A 6,944-nucleotide genomic window follows, 5' to 3' on the forward strand; every position below is an offset into this window, starting at 1 on the left:
CTTCAAAATACCGAATAATCTAAAAGTTAAATAAAAAAGAAAAAAAAGTGCTTCGATTTGGCTGAAACTTTTTCTGGGGGTTCCTTGGCCAAAATAATTAGACCCGTATTTTTTTGTTTGGCCATTAGGGTGGCCTACGCCGTGTTAGGGTGGTCCGAAAAATTGCCATTTTCGTCGATTCTTACAAAAACCACTTTTTTCAAAAAATCATAGCTTCGCTCCATTTCAACCGATTTTAGCTGTCTTGGGCGCAAATGAATGATGATAAGTTTGACTTCCAAGAAAAAATAATGTGGAGTTTCTAAAATCTAACCTAACATTTGAAAAAGTCTTATGAAAACATCAAATGCCGTTTTGAAGGTGGCTGGACCAAAGAGCTCATATCTGAAAACATTTTTAACAGATTCCTCGGACAATTTTATAAAAACATATCAAAAATTGGGTGAGGTTCATTAACAGGTTTCAGAGATATGATTTTTTGAAAATAAAATCCGTTTTTTTCGAAAACGGCAAATTGACGAAATCGCCAAAAAATCAACTTTTTTCACTAAAACTCGATAACTCGAAGTTGCGTATTTCAATTACGAAAATTTTGTTACCCTAACATGTTTAGGTCAACGCTGAAATTTTCGAGTTATCGCAGTTTTAGTGAAAAAAGTTGATCTTTTGCCAATTTCGTCCACTTCCCGTTTTCACGCGCGGCGCGTCGAAAAACCCGGATTTTATTTTCAAAAAAAAACATATCTCTGAATCCTGTTAACGAACCTTGCCCAATTTTTGATATGTTATGTAAAATTTCGAGGAATTCGTTAAAAATATTTTCAGATATGGGGTCTTTGGTCCAGCCACCTTCAAAACGGCATTTGATGTTTTCATAAGACTTTTCAAATGTTAGGTTAGATTTTGAAACTTCACATTATTATCATCTTTTATTTGCGCCCATGTCAGTTGAAATCGAGCGAAGTTATGATTTTTGAAAAAGTGTTTTTGGTGAAAATCGGCGAAAATGGCAATTTTTCGGACCACCCTAACACCCTAATGGCCAAACAAAAAAATACGAGGCTAATTATTTTCGCCAAGGAACTCCCCCTCCCCCCCAACTTTCAATTTTTTTCTTCAACTCTCATTTTTAACTGCTTTTTATTAAGATGAAACTTTAACAGAGCCAATTTAGACGCTTTAGCTAAGCTTTTTTACCGTAATTTTTCTATTTGAATTAAATGTTTTTAGTAAAGTTTAAGGTTCAAAAATATTAGATGATTTTATGAAGTTAAGTCATGACTTCATTCGTGAAATCATTAATAGTCTTATACACGTTTTCATGAACAAAGATATGAACTGACTTTACAAATTTTGTGTGTTTACAAATTTTGAATATGAGTAAGGCTACCAACTCTTGCTGAGCAAAAATCCGCACACTTTGCCGATATGGCACCATGGTATAAAAAAAACTGTCAATGAATTATTAAGATAAATTAAATTTAATAAATTTGAGAATTAAAAATATAAAACTGTGTTGTTTTTACAGCTAACAAATTTCACAAAATTCTATCAGAGTGCTTATGACTTGCACGTTTAAAAGTATTTATAAAATAAACCGTGATTTGAATCAAATCATTATGTTCTTCATTTTTTTTTGTTAAACATTTAAAAGTTTACGAAATGTCAAATTTGCTTTTACGAATAATATCGTTCTTAGTGTTTTTGCGAACACTTTTCCAGAGTTTTTTTTATTGAAAAGGTCCTATAACATGTGAAACACAACAGTTTATAGGACCTTTAAAAAAACTCTAGATTTGTTAATTCAAATGTTCAAATGTTTTCACAAGTTTTAGAAAGCCTTTGGAAATGGATAAATGTATTTAGTATGAAATTTCTAAAAGAACAATTCTAGAGTTTTTTTTTAAATCCTATTAACATATGAAAGACAATAGTTCAAAAACTCTAGAATTATGGATAATCAAGTTTGAATTGAAGAAAACCCGGAAAACTCCCTTTTTAAATCAAACTTACAGAAAAATACAAATTCCTAGTTAACAAAAGCTTTGACCAAATCTAAAAAGCAATTCAATGATTAAAAAGTTGTTAAAATTCCGTACAAATCCGTATTATGCGTAAAATTCCCTACAAAAATTCCGGTCTGTTAAAAATCCGCGAAGAGGTTCGAAAATCCGTATGGTAAGGAAAAAATCCGTACAGTTGGTAGCCTTAAATATGAGCAATTCTTTCAGATTTCGGTTATTCGATTTTTTTTGTATTTTCTAATCAGGCTGAAACATTTTGGGGGCCTTCGGTATGCCCAAAGAAGCCATTTTGCATCATTAGTTTTTCGATATAATATTCCATACAAATTTGGCAGCTGTCCATACAAAAATGATGTTTGAAAATTCAACAATCTGCATCTTGAAGAATTTTTTTGAATGGATAAGAACTACACTGAAAAAATTGTACACGGTAAAAATGGGTGATTTTTCATTTTACTTGTTGTCACTCAAACTTGATTTGCAAAAAAACACTATTTTTTTATTTTGACGTGTTTTAGGGGACATCAAATACCAACTTTTCAGAATTTTCCAGATTGTGCAAAAAATCTTTGACCGAGTTATGAATTTTTGAATCAATACAGATTTTTTTTCAAAAAATCGAAATATTGGCAGCAAAAATGTTTCAACTTAATTTTTTGATGTAAAATCAAATATGAAATCAAAAAGTACTTGAGTGAAATTTTCATAAAGTGCACCGTTTTCAAGTTATAGTCATTTTAGGTAACTTTTTTGAAAATAGTCGCAGTTTTTAATTTTTTTCAAAAGGTGCACATGTTTGCACGCTTCTGAAAAAAATATTTTTGAAAAGCTAAGAAAATGTCTGTATATTTTGCTTTTTGGAACTTTGTTGATACGACCTTTAGTTGCTGAGATATTGCCATGCAAAGAATTAAAGACTAACATTTCAAATGGGCGTAATATTGAATGTTTGGCCCTTTTGCAATGTTAGTCTTGATTAGAAAATTTTGAAAATATATTTTTTTCGAAATGTTCGGAAAATTTCACGAATGTTTTATATTTTAACTTTGTAAATCGGACCATTAGTTGCACCAAATGATTATTGTTTGAATTGAAATTTTCATTGAAAATACCTGTGGTATAAAACAACTCAAAATGCAATTAGTAACGTATATTTTTGCATTTATAATATTTTTAATGAGACTGGTACATATTTTAAGTGTACCTTCCCCCTTTAAAATCGGTCCAAAAAATTAGCAGACAAATAAAATATTTTTTCAAAAAGCTTCAAAATGGCAATAAAAATTAAAGTGAAATCAGCTGATATCAATTCAAAATGCATTTTCCTGCCTGCGTTTAAAATCATTTTTAGAATGTTCTATTGAATTTTTGAACGTTTTCAATGCACAGTACCGCGGAAAGTTTTTTTTTCGGGATTTTTTTTTTGTTTTCGACAAATGTTTAATTTTTTGAAAGCTTATGATTACAAAACGTTTTTTAATTCTGTGATACTTTTTTTCATATTTCAGAAGCTATTACTTGAAAACGGTTCACTTTATCAAAATTTCACTTTGGTACTTTTAGATTGCAATTTGTATGGACAGTAAATGACAAGGAAAAAAAAGTGTTAGATTCTAGTGTGGAATTTAACGCTCTGCAATTTTGTCGAAGAATGCAAAACGATCCGAGTTGATCCTGAAAAGTGTTTAACAGTTTAAGTTTTTAACAATTTAACTCAGTCGGCCTGGGTTCAATCCCAGAAGGTCCCGGTGACGAGATTTGTCTGGTCACGCCTTCCGTCTTTGTCAGGTCGTTGGCTCAATCCAGGTGAAGGAGCCGTCTCCCTGCCACGGTGGTGTCACTGATAGGCAGTTGGACTCACAACCCAAAAATCGTCAGTTCGAATCCCGGGGTGGATAGAAGCTCAGGTGTAAAAATAGGTTTGCAATTGCCTCAACAATCAAGCCTTCGGATATCTAGTTTCGAGTAGAAATCTCGCAATCGAGAAAGCCAAGGCAATGCTGTAGAGCGAAATTTTTATTATTGTTTTTATTTTAACATGGATATAAATTCTGTGAGTATATCCGAAAAATTATTGTTAGAGTTTTTAATTATGATGTTTGTTAACCGGTGATTAAAATTATGGTGTTCCGAGGGTATTCCTAGTTTTCGAAATAAACAGGAATCCGCATCACTTGGAACGGATTTCATTAGACATTGCACCCGTGATATAAATTTCCCATTCCCTCTCGTTGTTCCCCTCATCCGATGGTACCTCCTTCAACAGCGAACTATTGGTCTTATTTTGGTCGCGTTTTCTATAACCATCAGCAGCACACTAGAAAGCAAGCGTCAAGTGTTTCTCAAGAGACTCGGGCTACAAATCGCGCAAGATTGAAGCAAAATGAAGCACATTGTGATTGTATTCTTGACCATCACTCTGTGAGGCAAGAAAAGCGAGGAAAGAAAATTCCATGAATTAAATGGAGAATATCGTTGTACATTTATTTATTATTAACAGACATAAATCACTGGGAAAGTCAGTTTGGGCTGCTCCACTCTCCATTCTACGGATCTATCCAGGGAGCATTTCTAGAATTTATATTAGCTTCACAGCAAACCAAAACGCTCGGCACAATGAATACAGCAAACGATAAATATCCCGATCGGCTGGAAATTGAACACACGCCAATTTTCCCCACACATTCCACAGTCAATGATGGTTGGTTGGCTGTTGTACAAACATTTTAATAACCCCGATCACAGAAATCAAATAAAGGCTAATAAAATAACCGAGAATAATTTGAAAGCAAATAATCCTCCCCTGTCGTGTACAACCAGCCAGCAACCCTCAAGTCAAGTCAAAAGCAAATAAATCTTGCATAAACTGGTCGGGGTGGTGTCACTGCTGCTGCTGGGATGGTACAAGGGACAACCACTTGTGTGTGTGGATAAAGATGACAAACAATATGTTCTGGATTTCATCCCCTATTTGCCGGGAAAGCTAATGAATGTCGTTAGTTTAAGGTGGAAAGTGAAGAGGGAGCATGTTTGGTTAGTTTTTGCACGTGGTAAAATGATTTTCCTGCATAATATTTATTTTATGTTATTTTTATTTGTTAAAAAAAATTCATTAGATATATTCGAAAAACTACAATCTTGGCAATTGTCTTTAATTTTACCAGAAATTAAATATGTTTTTTTTTTCAATACAAATAATTGAAATACACCCAAGATTATTTACAAATGAAACATAAAAATTAAAGCATCCCACCTACTGCGTTGTTTTCACCATACAGAGGATTATGAGAATCTACAGAGAAATGCAGAATCTACGAAAGGATGCGAGGACATACCGTACCAAAATAAAAAGATAACTTTCAAAACAAATTTTCTTTATTTCACTGTCAAAAATTTTCTAAACATCCATGAATTCAGGAAACTATCGGTTTTTATAAAGCGTTTCTTAATTTTTTATGTGGAGTCCCAAAATTATAAAATGTTGAAGAGCTTGAATAAGCTCTATTTGAATGAAATACTATAATTAAACGTAATTCAACTCAATTCAATTCAAAGGTTATCCGTATCCTAAATAGTTTACAATCTATTGTACAAGTTTATTTATAAATTTTAAATTTTAGCATTTTTTGACCCCTGATATTTTCGTAGAAATTTCAGAAAGGGAACATGAATAAAAATTGTAATGGCCTTTATATATATAAATCTATTTTTTTAAGCGTATCTAGCACAAACCAGCATGAATTATGCAATCGGTAATTGTTTATTGTTAAACATTTTATTATTATTTTTTGACTTACTTGAGAAAGGTATATAAATCGATGCCGGTGTGCTCTCTTGTACTAAGCATGATGGGATTCCTATCTAGATAGTAGAAGAGAATGTGTTGATTTTTCTTGTAATATTTCCATCTCCATTTTTATCTGGCTTGGTCATACATACTCTCAGGTTGTCAATCTTCTGGATATCAATATTGCTCCATCTGTCAATGGAGCACCCGATTCGAATGGTAGAAATGACAGTTCTCCCATAAGGAATACATTGTAGAAAAAAGCAAAAACTGCTCGAATGGAAATGCTCCATTAATTTTTCAGTCCCTTCAAAAGCATACTTTGATTTTTTCGTTCTATAATTTGATACCTCCCGCTCTCGACAGTCCATTAAATATCGACACAAAGAAAGTCCACTGTAGTTGAGAAATCTTTTCACAGAAGCTGCAAATCTAACTCAAAGTTACGTTTTCACCTAGTTTAAGTTAAGGGATTGTTGAAAACATTGTTTACGAACACTTTAGAATGTTTTTGATGTACTTAACAAAAATTCGAAGAATAGGGTCATTTCTGATTTGTTAACTTTTTTCGAATTTTATTTGAATTGACGAGACAACATAGAAGAATGATTATAGAAAACAATAGTCCCTTTGGAACGAGCTGTCATGCAACAAACCTTCTGTCAAGTACACGGAGAAAAAAGAGCTCCCAAAATCGTGACCAAGCGTTCATGAAAATGGGAACCACGAAAAAAAAAGTGTTCAAATCCCATGGTACGATTTTGCGAAGTTTATTTATCAAAATTGATTTTAAAAATCCAATGGAAACACTTTGTGGTCATACCAAGTGTCATTGTGCTGATAAAAATAATCGTCGTCAAAAATTTCAATAATTTAAGAATTCTAGAGAATTAAACAAAATAGGTATAGAAACAACACTGAAAAAAATACAAACAATCAATAAAAGGTAAATTGCAAGTATGTATTATAAACCAAAAACATTTCTAATAAATTTTGAAGTTTTGTTGCGTTGTTTTTGAATTTTCATTCTAATCAATATTATTTATCATGTTCAAGATGCAGATTTCTTCACTAACATTATCACATCAACTCTTGATTGCAAAATGGTTTCGTTCCCCCATTGCTCCAATCCA

This window comes from Culex quinquefasciatus, chromosome 3 (genome assembly GCF_015732765.1).
Source record: "Culex quinquefasciatus strain JHB chromosome 3, VPISU_Cqui_1.0_pri_paternal, whole genome shotgun sequence".
In the NCBI taxonomy this organism is placed as follows: domain Eukaryota; kingdom Metazoa; phylum Arthropoda; class Insecta; order Diptera; family Culicidae; genus Culex; species Culex quinquefasciatus.